At 34.0% G+C, this 18,946-nt stretch overlaps 3 non-coding genes and 1 pseudogene across 4 annotated transcripts; 2 read left to right on the forward strand and 2 right to left on the reverse strand.

Annotated features, from left to right (window-relative positions):
- Window positions 1-12,945: 12,945 nt before the first annotated feature.
- Window positions 12,946-13,018, reverse strand: TRNAF-GAA. The gene has a single exon. It is a non-coding gene; the product is annotated as a tRNA-Phe (tRNA).
- Window positions 13,019-14,481: 1,463 nt separating this feature from the next.
- On the forward strand, window positions 14,482-18,128 carry LOC110230829 (annotated as a pseudogene). Its single transcript, XR_002333978.1, has one exon. The product of XR_002333978.1 is annotated as an uncharacterized LOC110230829 (transcript).
- Window positions 15,025-15,097, forward strand: TRNAT-UGU. Its single transcript has one exon. It is a non-coding gene; the product is annotated as a tRNA-Thr (tRNA).
- On the reverse strand, window positions 16,397-16,483 carry TRNAS-GGA. The gene has a single exon. It is a non-coding gene; the product is annotated as a tRNA-Ser (tRNA).
- Window positions 18,129-18,946: the final 818 nt, after the last annotated feature.

Here is an 18,946-nt window from a genome sequence, read left to right on the forward strand (position 1 = left end):
ATACGATACTCATTGTGTATCTTGATGAATTGGATCGTTTCTTTGTGGATTCCTAGACGAAATTGTTGTAAATCGGTTTCTGGGTATTCCTTTATCATTTCATCGAGCTGGAATAGTTCTTCTAATTGTATGAATTTTTCTAGAACACTTTTTTCTTGAATATCATTCAAAAAAGTTTCGCATTGTCTAGTATTCCACCAATTAGTAATCCAAGTTTCAAACTTTTATTACAGCAGAGAGAGATCAACCAGGGCAAAAAGACTATAGATGTAAAATAAAAAAAAGGAATCAATGCTTTCTTTTTTGCCATTTTGAATCTGTGAATTGTTAATGAACCTACCTCATTTGTTGATTCTATTAGATCTAATATTTCTATCGAGCATGAGTTTCTATTCTAATTCGAATAGAATATAGTGAGCCTATGAATCCATTTTCTCTTTTGCTGTTGATTCAATACTGAGTCTTTGCTTTGAATCTAGAAAGAATACAGAAATAGACTCAGAATACACTTCCAACTTGAATCAAGAACAAATGGGGTTTCCGGGATGTTATTCCCCCTTTTTTCGATCAATACTAATTTCGAAACGAAGAAACTCCTTTTCTTTTCTATCAAATATATCAAAAAAACGAGCATAAAAGAATAGATGAATATTCAATTGAAAAAAAAAGAAAGAAATTCTTTCGTTTTTTCTTCCTACTGCCAAAGCATTTAGTCTTTTAAAATTAATTCATTTCAAAATACTTCAATTGGTACACGCAAGAAGTAAGCCAATTCAGCAGCTTTTTGCTCAATTTCTCGTGTAGTAAAATTCTCATCAGTACGAATTAAAGGAATAGCCCCTTGACCTCGAATTTCCATATAAAGGACACGTCGAGCAGAAACACCCTCTTTAACTTCTATTCTGATGGACTGAATATCTTTCATAAAGAATCGTAAAAAGATGCGACGACTTTTTCCAGGAAATCCCCAACGAAAAATACGCACTATTCCTTCTTTTCGGTCGAAAAGATCATAACCACTACCCACATTCCACAAAATAGTGCACCACAAATAGCAACTAATAAAGAGACCTGCGATCCCATAGAAAGACATCACAATCCCTTGTGGAAAAAAAATGATTTGCTGGGACGGAAATAACGATATAACATTTCTACCAAGATAACTGGAAGTTCCAACCAATAAGAATCCTAATGAACCTAAAAATAGGATAAAGGCCCAGCAGAAATTACTTGTTTTTCGAGACCCCGTTATAAATTCTATCCATATAGATTCTGATCGCCAACTCATATATATTAGATCCAGTTATACAATTTTTTGGAATTGAGAAAATATGACTTTCCTTTTTTTTTTTTCAAAGTAACTCTCAAAAACTCTTTTTTTGTGAACCTTTACCTTAGGAGTAATTCATAGAATTGTTTATATCTAAAAAAATAAAATCTCCTTCCTTTATATGATCCCCTATAGTTATATACATACAAATAAATAGATTGACTGGAATTTCAGACATCGGCCCGACGAGGATCCATTTTTCAAAAGAGCGCAAATTTTTTTACGTTTACACATGCATAAGAGCTTTTTTTATTTATGTTTGTAGGAATCTATGTGTTATACAATATTCTACCAAATGGGTCTTATCGAATCGAAGTTTTTAAAATAAAAAAAGGGGTGATATGATTAGGTCTCAGCCGATCTAAAAAATCTTATTTTTTTGAATATGAAGAAATAAAGAAGCCATTGCAATTGCCGGAAAGACTAGGCCTACTAAAGGCACAAAAATAGAGGGTAAGTTATTGAAAGTTGTCATAAAATGGGTACCTCAATTTAATATTTGTACCTGTTATTGTTATATTCTGAATTCTAAAGATATCTTAGAATATCTTGTATTTTTATTATTTCTATTATATCTATTATATAATTATACTAAGTATCTTTAAGTAAATATATATCTAATACTAATATACAACCTAATAGAAATATATAGAATAGAACCTAATAGAAATAGAATAAAAAAATAGGTACAAGAAACGCCAAACTAAATAAATGGACTTATTCATCTTTCAAAATCAACTATCAACTAGATGTATCATAATCCCCTTGTTAGATTTATTATTCTTTTTGTCTTATATCTTATAAAATATAGTCATTAATAAAGAAAAATTTTTATTCCATTACAAATTTCTACAAAATTGATTAGAGTCTGATCCAACAACAGGGAATTTTCGGGAAATGCAAAAAGATGGAAGACTCTCTATAGATCTGCATCTATCTCTATTTGAATTATCTATACATATGCAAGCAAGGGAGGAAAATGAACTTTTTTTTGTTTGTCTAGTCTAATTTGAACTTCCCCAAAACAAAAATTCACTTTTTATCTTGTTGATAGAGATTTACTGAGTAGTAAACAAGAATATCGATAAAAAAAATGATTTGAAAGAAAAATGAATTTTTAAGGGTTTTCGTTTAATTCTGATAAACTAACCGTTCTATTTTATTTAATTTTTGTTCAACGGAAAAAAAGCATGGAGCTGAAATAACTCGCTCAGAACACCTTTTAAAAGATTACGTGGTACAATTGCATCCAATAAGCCCTTACGTAATAAAGATTCAGCCGCTTGTGAACCTTCAGGCACGGCTTTTTTCAATGTTTGTTCAATTACTCTTTTACCCGCAAATGCAATATAGGCATAGGGTTCGGCAATAATGATATCCCCCAACATACCAAAACTAGCTGTCACTCCACCGGTAGTAGGAGATGTAAGAATTGATATATAGAATAACTTTTTACTTGATTGATAATCACATAAAACCGAAGAAATTTTAGCCATTTGCATCAAACTTAAACTTCCTTCTTGCATTCGTGCTCCTCCGGAAGAACACACTAAAATAAGAGGTAAACATTGATTGGTAGCATACTCGATCAAACGAGTTATTTTTTCGCCTACTACGGATCCCATACTACCCCCTTTTGACGGCAAAAATTTCTCATAATACTTCGAAATGCGTTGGTATCCTAATAGAAGCCTTAGACCCATAAACATTCCAAAGGTAAAGACATGCCTTATTTAGATACGGTTTTTATAAGGTTCCTCCTTCGAATGAAATTTAATGGGATCCGCAGAGACCATGTCTTCATCCATAGGATTCCAAGTACCCGGATCAATCGAAAGCTCGATTCTCTCTGAACTACTCATTTTCAAATAATGTCCACATTGTTCACAAACATTCATTTTGACTTTCTTATACATTAATCCATAACAATTGTCGCATTGAATCCACAATTGATTGTAGTTTTGAGTTATATCAAAATCCTTAGAACTTATTAAATTACTACGATTCCTATTAGTTCTTATCTTGTAATTTTTGCTTTCACGAATCTTTCCACTTTCACTACAAATGAAATTATAAATGTAACTTTCATTGGAATTATTACTATCGCTTAAAAAGTTACTATCAATACAGATGTAAGAACGAAAATAAGAATCAATGCAACTATTAATGTGATTAGTACAATTATATTTAGTATCCTTAATGTAAGGATCATAGTGCAGATCGTTGTCACCTTTAGATCTATTATTCAGATAACTAGAACTACAATAACTATAAAAAAAAATTTCTAGGTCACTAAAATCATTGTCAATCTCAAAAAATTTTTTTTTTTTATCAAAATATATAGAATAACTATTATTATTACTATCCCTAACAAAAAAGGTATCATCCGATATGAAATTGCGAATGTCCTTGGAGCTAACTAAAAGATCAACATTATTGGAATAACTAGAACGCTCACCCCAACCATAAAAGTTTTTATCCATATCATATATAAAATGGTCTTGACTTATAGTAGTCTTTTCACCAGGAGCAAAACTATCCATTGCTTTACTTAGCTCGCCTCTGTATTCCAATTCTCCCTTAGAAAACATAAAATTGAACCACGATTTTTCCATAGAGCTTCTGGCCTCTATTTAAATGAAAATACAATAACAATAGATGAATAGTCATTCAATGAAAAAATTGAAAAATGCAAAATTTTTTTGAATAGTTCATTTTCTATTCAGAGTAAGCAAAACATATCGATGCAATTGCTAAGATTATTAAGTAAAAGTAAAGTAATTGAAATTAATAAATTTCAATTCTAAAAGAAAATAAGGATTTTCTTATATTGTGTAAAATTCTCATAAAAAAAAAAAAGAAATATTTGTTCTTCGCTTATGAATATAAGGATATGAAGAACTTTTTTAGTAAAATCTCGTATACTAATATAAAATATAAAATAAAAAAACTTTTTTTATTCCAATACGGAATGAAAAGAAAAGGACAACATGCAGGATGGGGTAGAAGAAGCGGGGATACTTGGTTCAAGCCCTGACACGAAAGACTATAACACTCCTAAGAATCCATGTTTCGTATAGGATTTCTTGTGAACACTACAATAACAAAATTGTAGTTGTGTTTAATCTTCTTTTTTTTATTGAAGAGTTTTTTTATATCTAGATTTAAGTATGTATCTATAAAAAAAAATAGTATATACAACAGATAAACTCGGCTCAATCTTTTTAGTAAAAAAAAAGATTGAGCCGAGTGCAATTAAACTAATAAAACAAACGTGAATTACTAATCTAATTTATCTACTCTTGGCCATCTAATTTATCGACGGTTGGGAAGTTAAATCTGATCTCTTTCCATACTTCACAAGCAGCAGCTAGTTCAGGACTCCACTTGCAAGCTTCACGGATAATTTCATTACCCTCGACTGCAAGATCACGTCCCTCATTACGAGCTTGTACACATGCTTCCAGAGCTACTCGGTTAGCTACGGCACCCGGTGCATTTCCCCAAGGGTGGCCTAAAGTTCCTCCACCGAATTGTAGTACAGAATCATCTCCAAAGATCTCGGTCAAAGCAGGCATATGCCAAACGTGAATACCCCCTGAAGCCACAGGCAGAACACCTGGTAGTGAGACCCAATCTTGAGTGAAAAAGATACCGCGGCTTCGATCTTTTTCAACATAATCATCGCGCAGTAAATCAACAAAGCCCAAAGTTGACTCCCTGTCTCCTTCAAGTTTACCTACTACTGTACCCGCGTGAACATGATCTCCACCAGATAGACGTAAAGCTTTAGCTAGTACACGGAAGTGCATACCATGATTCTTCTGTCTATCAATAACAGCGTGCATTGCACGGTGGATGTGAAGAAGTAGGCCATTATCTCGGCAATAATGAGCCAAACTAGTATTTGCGGTGAATCCCCCTGTTAAGTAGTCATGCATTACGATAGGAACTCCCAATTCTCTGGCAAATACAGCTCTTTTGATCATTTCTTCGCATGTACCCGCAGTAGCATTCAAATAATGCCCTTTGATTTCACCTGTTTCAGCCTGTGATTTATAAATAGCTTCGGCACAAAATAAGAAACGGTCTCTCCAACGCATAAATGGTTGGGAGTTCACATTCTCATCATCTTTGGTAAAATCAAGTCCACCACGTAGACATTCATAAACTGCTCTACCATAGTTCTTCGCGGATAACCCCAATTTTGGTTTAATAGTACATCCTAATAGGGGACGTCCATACTTGTTCAATTTATCTCTTTCAACTTGGATACCATGAGGTGGTCCTTGGAAAGTTTTAGTATAAGCAGGAGGGATTCGCAGATCCTCTAGACGTAGAGCAGCCAGGGCTTTGAACCCAAATACATTACCCACAATCGAGGTAAACATGTTAGTAACCGAACCTTCTTCAAAAAGGTCTAAGGGGTAAGCTACATACGCAATAAATTGAGTTTCTTCTCCTGGAACGGGCTCGATGTGGTAGCATCGTCCTTTGTAACGATCAAGGCTGGTAAGCCCATCGGTCCACACAGTTGTCCATGTACCAGTAGAAGATTCAGCAGCTACCGCAGCCCCTGCTTCTTCAGGTGGAACTCCAGGTTGAGGAGTTACTCGGAATGCTGCCAAGATATCAGTATCCTTGGTTTCATATTCAGGAGTATAATAAGTCAATTTATACTCTTTAACACCAGCTTTGAATCCAACACTTGCTTTAGTCTCTGTTTGTGGTGACATAAGTCCCTCCCTACAAGTCATGAATTTAGAATTCTTGCAATAAAACAAAACAACAAGGTCTACTCGACATAAATTAGGAATAGATTTAATTAACCTTTTTCACAGGAATCTTTCACAAAATTATCAACTAATCAGAATGATTCTTTATTAGACCATGATATTTGATTCGCCAAATACATCATTATTGTATATTCTTTCATATGTATAGCGCAACCTAATACTTCTTTTTCAAGTTTTGAATCTTTGACTTTTTATAAATCCAAATATTTAATATTAAAATATTAATAAAATCACTCTTGACAGTAATATATGTTGTATATGTAAATCCTAGATATGACAATATGCGGAATTCATCCATGAAAATGAAAAACAAGAGGGTGGGGGGGGGGTTGCTAAAGGGATGAATAAATGGGACGCATAACCGGATATGCTAAAATGAAAATATGAAAAAAAAAGGCTAATGAGATCGAAATAATGAATCATAACTAAAGTTCCGTTTAGAATTCGCTAGATAAAAGATAAAACAAAGGCTTGCCTATTCTATTATGATAAATAAATCAAAGACTTTCCGCAAAAAAATTTTTTATTCATATATTTTTTATTTTAAAACTAGGTTTCAGTTAGTTGAGCTTGAAAATGACTATTCCTTCATTGAATAAGTAAAAAATTGAATTCCACATCCGCTTGGGTGGTACCAACGAAATCGAGCGCTTACTCCCATTTTTTATTGAATTAACCGATGAATTTGCTATCGAAGATTTTTTCTTTATTCGAAAAATTTCGCAACAAAATTTAACATATTTTTTTATTATGAGAACAAATCCTACTACTTCGGATCCAGAGGTTTCGATACGTGAAAAAAAAAACCTGGGACGTATCGCTCAAATCATTGGTCCGGTACTGGATGTAGCCTTTCCCCCGGGCAAAATGCCTAATATTTACAATGCTCTGGTGGTTAAGGGTCGAGATACTCTTGGTCAAGAAATTAATGTGACTTGTGAAGTACAGCAATTATTAGGAAATAATCGAGTTAGAGCTGTAGCTATGAGTGCGACAGAGGGTTTAAAGAGAGGAATGGACGTGGTTGATATGGGAAATCCTCTAAGTGTTCCAGTCGGCGGAGCGACTCTAGGACGAATTTTCAACGTGCTTGGGGAACCCGTTGATAATTTAGGTCCTGTCGATACTCGCACAACATCTCCTATCCATAAATCCGCGCCTGCTTTTATACAATTAGATACAAAATTATCAATTTTTGAAACAGGAATTAAAGTAGTAGATCTTTTGGCCCCTTATCGTCGTGGGGGAAAAATTGGACTATTCGGTGGGGCTGGCGTGGGTAAAACAGTACTAATTATGGAATTGATCAACAACATTGCTAAAGCTCATGGTGGTGTATCCGTATTTGGTGGAGTAGGCGAACGGACTCGTGAAGGAAATGATCTTTACATGGAAATGAAAGAATCTGGAGTCATTAATGAACAAAATCTTGCGGAATCCAAAGTGGCCCTAGTCTATGGTCAGATGAATGAACCACCAGGAGCTCGTATGAGAGTTGGTCTGACTGCCTTAACTATGGCAGAATATTTCCGAGATGTTAATGAGCAAGACGTACTTCTATTTATCGACAATATCTTCCGTTTCGTACAAGCAGGATCCGAGGTATCCGCCTTATTGGGTAGAATGCCTTCTGCTGTGGGTTATCAACCCACCCTTAGTACCGAAATGGGTACTTTACAAGAAAGAATTACTTCTACAAAAAAGGGGTCCATAACCTCTATTCAAGCAGTTTATGTACCTGCAGATGATTTGACTGACCCCGCTCCTGCCACCACATTTGCACATTTAGATGCGACTACCGTACTATCAAGAGGATTAGCTGCCAAAGGTATCTATCCAGCGGTAGATCCTTTAGATTCAACGTCAACTATGCTACAACCTCGAATCGTTGGCGAGGAACATTATGAAACTGCGCAACAAGTAAAGCAAACTTTACAACGTTACAAGGAGCTTCAGGACATTATAGCTATCCTGGGGTTGGACGAATTATCCGAAGAGGATCGCTTAACCGTAGCAAGAGCACGAAAAATTGAGCGTTTCTTATCACAACCCTTTTTCGTAGCAGAAGTATTTACAGGTTCTCCGGGAAAATATGTTGGTCTAGCGGAAACAATTAGAGGGTTTAAATTGATCCTTTCCGGAGAATTTGATTCTCTTCCTGAACAGGCCTTTTACTTAGTGGGTAACATCGATGAAGCTACTGCGAAGGCTACAAACTTAGAAATGGAGAGTAAATTGAAGAAATGACCTTAAATCTTTGTGTACTGACTCCGAATCGAATTGTTTGGGATTCAGAAGTAAAAGAAATCATTTTATCTACTAATAGTGGACAAATTGGTGTATTACCGAACCACGCGCCGATTGCCACAGCTGTTGATATAGGTATTTTGAAAATACGCCTTACTAACCAATGGTTAACGATGGCTCTGATGGGCGGTTTTGCTAGAATAGGCAATAATGAAATCACTATTTTAGTAAATGATGCAGAGAAGAATAGTGACATTGATCCACAAGAAGCTCAGCAAACTCTTGAAATAGCAGAAGCTAACTTGAGAAAAGCTGAAGGTAAGAGACAGACAATTGAGGCTAATCTAGCTCTCAGACGAGCTCGGACACGAGTCGAGGCTCTCAATACGATTTGATTTTGTAACTAGCTGACGTGTAAAAAAAAAAAAAGAATGTATAAAAAAAATAGGATCGAAAAGCGAGAAAAACAATAAAATAAAAAAAGCTGGTTACAAAAACTTATTAGACACCATTGATCATGGTGTCTAATAAGTTATACCTACTATTGGATTTGAACCAATGACTCCTGCCGTATGAAAGCAATACTCTAACCACTGAGTTAAGTAGGTTATTTATCATCGTAAAGAGAAGGAAAGGGGATACCTATCACATCGATAGGATTATAAATCCAATATTATTTCTAAGCAATACCAATAAACAACGAGATCAAAGAGATATAATGTTCAATCATGTAATATTAATCTTGACAAGAAATTATCTACATGATAAGATAAAATGTGTATCACAAACACAAGGGCTATAGCTCAGTTAGGTAGAGCACCTCGTTTACACGTGCGCCAAAGTTTTTCAGAGGAGTCCATCACGCAATCAAACTAATTGATTGATCTTATTAAGAAATCGATGTCTTACTCCATGACTTTTTTTTAGGAAAAAAGAGGAGAACAACAGCCTGACATTAGGTCCTATTAAAGTACCCCGTTAGGTAGGGAATGAATAGAACCCATCATTGATTTGAGATATTGATAGGGTGAATACCCAGTCTACTCAATGCTAGGTAGAATGAGTATAAGGAACTCAAAAATAATCTTTTCGTCCTATGAACCTTAAGGTGTATCAAGTTTCATGTTTGATTTTTTAATCAGGATGTTAGAGACTATATTTAACTTAAGTTGATCTAGACCAAAAGCAAACCTACGTCAAGAGAACCCTTTTTTGAAACACTTTGGTAGTTCTTCTGTATTGTATTAGAATTTAAAAATAATCAATCAGAGTACTTGGAACCATTTCTTATCTTTTTTTTAAGAAAAAATATGGTAGACTAACTGATCCAAAGATCAGTTAATGAAAGAGCCCAATGCAAAAAAAAATGCATGTTGGGTCTTTGAAAGAGTTCGAATCATTTTGATAATAATAAGTTCGAACTCTTTTACCGAGCAGGTCTACGGTTCGAGTCCGTATAGCCCTAACTAAGAAATTCATTCTAATAAATCACATTAAAATCCAAATAATTGGATAATTTTTTTTACTTTTTATTGTATTCTTTATTTATAACAGGTTACTTTTAATTGCTCGGTTCATAAAAAAAATTTTCATACCAAAAACCATAAGTCCTGGGGATCGTTCAGAATAAAACGGAAAATTAAATTTTATTTCAATGGAGCCAACCACTATCTATCGATATATCTAGATAGATACTTTTTTCTAATTTTTTTAATTTAGAATCAACTTTTTTCTTCATTAATTTTCATAGTTGTAATTTTTTTATATGAATTTTCCTCGTTCACTAGCTACAATCAAAAAGTTCCTAAGACTTTCTTTTTTTGTATCCCCACCCAATCTTGGTTACTTTTTTTATGACACGGCCTTGTTTAAAAATAAAAACAGAAATCTAATTAAATTCAACCAAAATTAAATCTATCTAATACTAAGTAAGATGAGTATGGTAAAGTCTTACTGGATTTTTTGATACGTCATCATTTTAAAAACGAAGAGATTTTTCGAAAATGTTTTTTTAAACATAAACAGAAATAAAAAAAAATTACTAGTTATTAATCAGATTAATATTATATTATTAATATTAGAAACTATTAGTAATAGAAACATGGAACTATTAAGTAATAAGTGTACTGAAAATACGAAATTAATAAATCTTAAAATGAGACGTCTACCACAGCAACCAAACGAAAATAAATGATTCGATTAACCTGAATTTTTTTTTGACTCAAGAGTTCTATATCCCTTGCCCAATCCACTCCGATTGGAATTGACTAAGCGGGTATTTTTTCCACATTCATAGGAGTTCGTCTATGTTTCTGCTTTACGAATATGATATTTTCTGGGCATTTTTACTAATATCAAGTGCTATTCCTGTTTTGGCATTTCTAATTTCCGGAGTTTTATCTCCAATTAGGAAGGGGCCGGAGAAACTTTCTAGTTATGAATCAGGTATAGAACCGATCGGGGATGCTTGGTTACAATTTAGAATCCGTTATTATATGTTTGCTCTAGTTTTTGTTGTTTTTGATGTTGAAACTGTTTTTCTGTATCCGTGGGCAATGAGTTTCGATGTACTGGGGGCATCTGCTTTTATAGAAGCTTTCATTTTCGTGCTTATCCTAATTCTTGGTTTAGTTTATGCATGGCGAAAAGGAGCATTGGAGTGGTCTTAGTTCGTTTCCCGAATACTTGTACAATAAAAAAAAAAAAAGTAAAAAAAACCATTGAAACAATTATGAATTCCATTAAGTTTCCCGTACTTGATCGAACAACAAAAAATTCCGTTATTTCAACTACGTTAAATGATCTTTCAAATTGGTCAAGACTTTCCAGCCTATGGCCGCTTCTTTATGGTACCAGTTGTTGTTTCATTGAATTTGCCTCATTAATAGGCTCCCGATTTGACTTTGATCGTTATGGGTTAGTACCAAGATCGAGTCCTAGACAGGCGGACCTTATTTTAACAGCAGGTACAGTAACAATGAAAATGGCTCCTTCTTTAGTGCGATTATATGAACAAATGCCTGAACCAAAGTATGTTATTGCTATGGGAGCGTGTACAATTACGGGGGGGATGTTCAGTACCGATTCTTATAGTACTGTTCGAGGAGTTGATAAGCTAATTCCTGTAGATGTCTATTTGCCGGGTTGTCCACCTAAACCAGAGGCTGTTATAGACGCTATAACAAAGCTTCGTAAGAAAATAGCTAGAGAAATCTATAAGGATCGAATTAGACCTCAACAGGGTAATCGGTGTTTTACTACCAATCACAAGTTTTTTGTTGTACGCAGTCCGCATATTGGAAATTATGATCAAGAATTACTCTATCCACCATCATCTACTTCAGAGATCTCTACTGAAAAATTTTTTAAATACAAAAGTCCAGTATCGTCCCACGAATTAGTGAATTAGGGAGGCTTTTAGAGAATAAGAAAAAAATCTTCATAAATTAGAACTCATGGTAAATGTGAAAAACTTAATTTTATATAAAAAAGGTGTGGGGGAAATAAAAAAGATGCAGGGCACTTTGTCCGTTTGGCTAGCCAAACGCGGGCTGGTTCATAGATCGTTGGGCTTCGATTATCAAGGAATAGAGACTTTACAAATAAAGCCCGAAGATTGGCATTCTATTGCTGTAATTTTATATGTATATGGTTACAATTATTTACGTTCGCAATGTGCCTATGATGTGGCACCAGGTGGCCTCTTAGCCAGCGTGTATCATCTTACGAGAATAGAATATGGTGTTAATCAAGCGGAAGAAGTCTGCATAAAAGTATTTACTCACAGGAGTAATCCTAGAATTCCATCCGTTTTCTGGGTTTGGAAAAGTACGGATTTCAAGAACGGGAATCTTATGATATGTTAGGAATCACTTATGATAGCCATCCACGACTGAAACGGATCCTAATGCCCGAAAGTTGGATAGGGTGGCCTTTACGTAAGGATTATATTGCCCCCAATTTTTATGAAATACAAGATGCTTATTGAATGATAAAAAATGAGCCTTAGCTTCTAGAACTCCAGACCTTCACGGAATATTTGGAATTCGATTCTTTTTTAGATCAAACAAACAGAACAGTTGAGGTCTCGTTGATATTATTAGAGATAGCTTGATTGAAAGATACTTTTTTTATTTCGTAAAAGCCGAGCCAATAGGATGAACTAAACAAAAGAGTTCTGCATTATGAACTTTGTATCGCGCACATAACTTAGTCAACTTTAGTCACATAACTGGGAATGAATAAATAAGATCGGAAAGCAATAAATGAAGGGGGGGGGATACAATTCTATTTCTATTGTATCTAATGAATCTTGGGGTATTTTTGCCCTTCAACTATAGATACTATAGTATACTATACATATAGACCTTTTTTTACTTGTTTGATTCAACGGAACTCATTTAACCTTTCCTTTCGGATATGTATTATGTATCAAGTATTATACATTCTTTTTGAACGGCTGGATCCACAACATGAACAAAAAAAGAGAGGGGATAAGGGATAATTGCACTTTTTTTACTAAAGATACGTTTAATTTGAAGAATAGAAACTTATCAAAATTAATAAATCCTATGCCAAGAACCAGATTTGAACTGGTGACACGAGGATTTTCAGTCCTCTGCTCTACCAACTGAGCTATCCCGGCGAAGGATCATCCTCGTTTTACGAATGGTGGCACAAGGATTTTCAGTCCCCCGCAAAAAAGCTATGGCCACCATTACTGAGGTATCATCTACTGAAGTATCATCCTCGTTTTCCTAATGGTGAAACGAGGATTTCGAGTCCTATGCAACTAAGCTATGTCTACCTTTACTGAAGGATCATTATCATATGACACAGGGATTTTCAGTCCCCCGCAATTAAGCTATGTCTACCATTACTGAAGGATCGTTATGATGTGACACAGGGATTTTCAGTCCCCCGCAAAAAAGCTATGTCCACCATTACTGAGGTATCATCTACTGAAGTATCATCTTGCTTTTCCTATTTCCTAATGGTGACACAAGGATTTTCAGTCCCCCGCAAAAAAGCTATGCCGACCATTACCGAAGTATCATCTTGCTTTTCCGAATGGTGACACAAGGATTTTAAGTCCCCCGCAATTAAGCTATGTCTACCATTACCGAAGTATCATCTACTGAAGTATCAGTATCATTTTAATATATGACTTAGGTCTATGTCAATGAAAAGAAACTCAAAAGTAGTAAATTCAAAAAGTTGTGGACCGGGAATTTCTTGGATTTTATAAATAAAAGAAGACTTTCTAAGTTTGAAAATGAAAAATGATATAGATTCTAAATAATTCAAATAAATAATAACGAAAAAAAGGTAAGGTGTCAACCTTTTCGGGGAGTAGAGCTGGGGATAGAGGGACTTGAACCCTCACGATTTTAAAAGTCAACGGATTTTCATCTTACTATAAATTTCATTGTTGTCAGTATTGACATGTAAAATGGGACTCTATCTTTATTCTCGTCCGATTAATTAAGTTCCATCAAGGATCTATCAGACTATGAAGTGAATCATTTGATCAATAAATATTATTTCTTAAACTTCGAATTGATTCACAACATTTCGATTTTGTTTATAAAAAAATAGAAATCGAGATTAAGGTCGTCATTTTTGAGATCGTTTTGTGTTACCTAAATTTATACAATATAGGTTTTTCTCCTTCATCCTTTTTGATTTGAAGTTTCGATCGAAGGATTCCTTTATCAACACAAGGTAGTGAACTCCATTTGTTAGAACAGCTTCCATTGAGTCTCTGCACCTATCCCTTTTTTCGCGCTTTGTAAACTCCGGTTTATTCGCGTAAACCAGGATTTGGCTCAGGATTGCCCATTGTTAATTCCAGGGTTTCTCTGAATTTGAAAGTTATCACTTAGTAGGTTTCCATACCAAGGCTCAATCCAATTAAGTCCGTAGCGTCTACCAATTCCGCCATATCCCCTTTTTTAGGATCTCATTATGATGTCTTTCCTTTTTTTCTTATGCCGAAACCTTGGGATTCATTACATTATAGATACTTATTTTATGTCTTTGTTATCTTCTTTTATTTTTTTGAGCTCCATCCATATTGATTTAGTCTAATCAATAAAGATTCTATCATTTTTGTATTTGCAATTCAATATGGTTATATATTACATAACATATATATGTTCTTCTTTTTTTCATCTTTGTCTTAAATTTTCAGAAATAGTCGAACGGTCGATTCTTTTTTTTTACTTTCATGAAAAGAAATTTATTATTATTATTGAAACTTAGAATTCTACAATGTGCAATGGAAAAAATTCTAAGTCTACTTCGTAAATTTGAAATTCTAATAATTCTATACTATTCTATACTATATAGAATAGATAGATAGAAAAAAATAGATAGAAAAAAAAAAAAAAGATTTCTGATCTAATTAAGATTTTCTTATTTAGAAACTAATGAAATCAAAATTCGAAAGTCAATATACTGCTATATTCTATTAATTAAGGTTATGTTTTATTTATTTAATGATAGTCACTATTTATTTGAGCTATATTCTGTTCTAGAATATATAGAATATGATTAATTCTAAATAGATAAGGAAAAATATTAATAGAATAGTTAATTGATACGATCTAGTAGTTTAGTGAATTTGTATGCATGCGCTATTTTATTTGAGCCCGCTTAGCTCAGAGGTTAGAGCATCGCATTTGTAATGCGATGGTCATCGGTTCGATTCCGATAGCCGGCTTTTCCATATTTTTTCGTTTTTTTACATGATTTTTAATGTACTTTCAAAATCAAAGAAGATTGAAAAGACTTCTTTGACCTTTTTCCAAGAGTTACCACTCCATTTATATTATGTCATATAAACTTCCATATAGGAATATATATTGGCTAAAAGAGTTCGATCTTTGCAAAATAAATAAAGAAAATAAAGGAAAATTTTTGTGATTTATTTGATTTATATATATTGTATATACAATAAAAAAAATCTGTATATTGAGAGAATATATCTTCTTACTCTTTGTATTCCAATAGTTTATTGGAGTGTATTTCACGTCATTTATCATTATCATTTAGTTCAGTTTTAATTTTATTTAGTTTTGTACAATTTCAATAAAAAAAAGGAGTCTTTATGTCACGTTACCGAGGGCCTCGTTTTAAAAAAATACGCCGTCTGGGGGCTTTACCGGGACTAACTAGTAAAAGGCCTAAGGCAGGAAGCGATCTTAGAAACCAATCACGCTCCGTAAAAAAATCTCAATATCGTATTCGTTTAGAAGAAAAACAAAAATTGCGTTTTCATTATGGTCTTACAGAACGCCAATTACTTAAATATGTGCGTATCGCCGGAAAAGCCAAGGGGTCAACAGGTCAAGTTTTACTACAATTACTTGAAATGCGTTTGGATAACATCCTTTTTCGATTGGGTATGGCTTTGACTATTCCTCAAGCGCGCCAATTAGTTAATCATGGACATATTTTAGTTAATGGTCGTATAGTTGATATACCAAGTTATCGCTGCAAACCCCGAGATATTATTACAGTGAAGGATGAACAAAACTCTAGAACTTTGGTTCAAAATCTTCTTGATTCATCTGCCCCTGAGGAATTGCCAAACCATCTGACTCTTCACACATTCCAATATGAAGGGTTAGTCAATCAAATAATAGATAGGAAATGCGTCGGTTTGAAAATAAATGAATTGCTTGTCGTAGAATATTACTCTCGACAGACTTAATAAACCTAACTTAAGTAAAAAAAATTACTAAAAACAAGAGTTCGGACAACTCCCCTTTGCCATTAAAAATAAAAAGGCACAAGGTAAGGGATTTTGTCGAGGAATCTTTTTCCTATTCATGTATCATAGATTGGTAGGGAGATTTGGATCCCTTGTTTGCTCTTCCCAGCATTTTTCATATGAAAGAAATTGGGAATAGAGAATCTATTTCAAAATCAAAACAAGGTAGATTTTATATCTATTCTTTTTTATTGGATTTGATACATTGGGGTCAATCACGTAAGATTGGTGAATTAGTTGAAAGTACGGAAAGAGAGGGATTCGAACCCTCGGTAAACAAAAGTCTACATAACAGTTCCAATGTTACGCCTTCAACCACTCGGCCATCTCTCCGACATCAGGATTATGACTGAGTATCTGGGTGAATAGCGAGTTATTCATCGTTTTTTAGATTATGCTTAATAGATACCTTTTTGACCGGAAAAATTGTAAGTAGATAGAAGGTTTTTTTTAATGAGTCCGCTTTTATGTTAGTTCGTACTATACAATTCCTTTGTTTGTGAGAAAATTTTCTCACAAAAGAAAAGGTAAAGGAAATAAAAAGAGTTAGAGAGTGGATTACTACCTATGCCAAGATCGCGTATAAATGGAAATTTTATTGATAAAACCTTTACAATTGTAGCCGATATCTTATTACGAGTCATTCCGACAACTTCCGGAGAAAAAGAGGCATTTACTTATTACAGAGATGGTGTGATTTGATTATCATTTTTTTTTTTCTCGTCGATTTGGATTGGAATAGAAAGAAAAACGAGTATTGAAAAAAAATCTACGCTTTTGAAGGTGAAGTTTATAATATAAAAAAACAATCCCTTCTGTCATGTATCCACGATTAATGCAGCCTTAGATGCTTCAATTGTGAATTATAGTATTGAGCAAAAGGTTTTTACCTATGGTTCCCGTATTACAGATCAATCCTACTACACTAATACAATATACGAATAGGAGGCATAGGGGAAGAAGCACTACGCCGAGAAATCAACAACACAAAAACTTTCTTAAAAATGATTCCCTTTCTTTCTTCTTCTTCGTTGGGATTGGGACTAATTAACATGGTTGGAACAATAAACATCCATCTCGTTCGTACTTTGGATACCCGTATAACCATTGAAGACTGTTGAAGTGACTAATTCCTGGAAATTTAGGGGCGTTGAGAACAAAGAAATTTTTAGAGTTTCCTTTTTTATTTTTATCTAGCATGAACCCACTTGGTAGTAAGAAAAGAGCTTTTGCAAGAAGGTTGGCTAGGGATTTCTTGTAAAAACATTAGCCCCGCTTAGTTCATAATGACATCACATTTTTACATATATTATTTTCATTATGCACCTAAAGGAGGAGCCGTATGAGATGAAAATCTCACATACGGTTCTGAAACGGAGAATTCGTTAAAGCGAATGACGACCGTAACGGATGTCGGCTCAATCTGAAGGAAATTATGCGGAAGCATTACAGAATTATTATGAAGCTATGCGACTAGAAATTGACCCCTATGATCGAAGTTATATACTCTATAATATAGGCCTTATCCATACAAGTAATGGGGAACATACCAAAGCTTTAGAATATTATTTTCGGGCATTAGAACGAAACCCCTTTTTACCACAAGCTTTTAATAATATGGCTGTGATCTGTCATTACGTGCGACTATCTCCACTATAGAAAAAAAGAACAGCTAGTCAATGAAATACTAGAAACACAAAAAAAGGGCTTTCTACATAAGCATCGTCCAAAACGATTTTTTATCAGCTGTAGCAAATAAATAAACTTCATCGATCGAAATATGAAGTGAAGACTAGATATGCCTAAATACTTCTCTATGGATAAAAAAAGATTTAATTGATAGAGGAAGCACCGTAAAGATCAATTGGAAAGGTTTTGGACCGATACAACAAGAGCTGTTTATTTATATCATAATATGAGATATGAGATAAATCTTAGAAATCTACTTATGTAATAGAGTAATCCCCTAAGGTATTGAGCAGCGGTGTAGCATCAGATCCTAAAGACAGTAAGTCTTTTTCTTTTTTATGAAGTATGAAAAAGTCTTTTTCAAAGATTCTATATAAATTTTTATATGAAAGCGGGATAGTTACCTTTCAGAAAATTCTAATATCTAATAACAGTGGACATGCCTTTTTTTCTGAAGGTAGGAGAAAAGATAAAACTTATTATATTAATTAATATATTAATTAAATCAAAATGAAAGTTTGAAACTCATGTAATTACTCTCTTTTGTTTAATCCAAGAAAAACAAAATATCTATAAGAAATCTCATTCAATTAGACATTCAATTAGATATAAAGTTCAAAGTAGGTTAAAGTTAAAAAACTGGTACACCAAAACAAAAGAGTTGGTTGTCGAGCCGTATGAGGTAGGAAACTCTCAAGTACGGTTCTCAGGGAGGGACTTGACCCGCCTATTCCGACCGCGGAGAACAGGCCATTCAACAAGGAGATTCTGAAATGGCGGAGGCTTGGTTCGCTCAAGCCGCTGAGTATTGGAAACAGGCTATAACGCTTACTCCTGGTAATTATATTGAAGCACAGAATTGGTTGACGATCACGAGGCGCTTCGAATAAGAACTTTCCCTTTGTTTCTTTTTTTTTTTTTCTATATATTTGATATTTGTTTTTATAATTAATCGTTTTTTTATTTCTTGGCCCTCTCGGTCAAATAAAACGGATCCTTTTTTCTATCAGAAGAACCAATCAAAGAAAAAAAATTTCATTATATCCTTTTCTCAAATCGTTCTATTTCATCTGGTAGTCTCTAGGGGTAAGTAGTACATGAATATGA

The sequence above is a fragment of the Arabidopsis lyrata genome (genome assembly GCF_000004255.2).
Source record: "Arabidopsis lyrata subsp. lyrata unplaced genomic scaffold ARALYscaffold_2, whole genome shotgun sequence".
Taxonomy (NCBI): Eukaryota; Viridiplantae; Streptophyta; class Magnoliopsida; order Brassicales; family Brassicaceae; genus Arabidopsis; species Arabidopsis lyrata.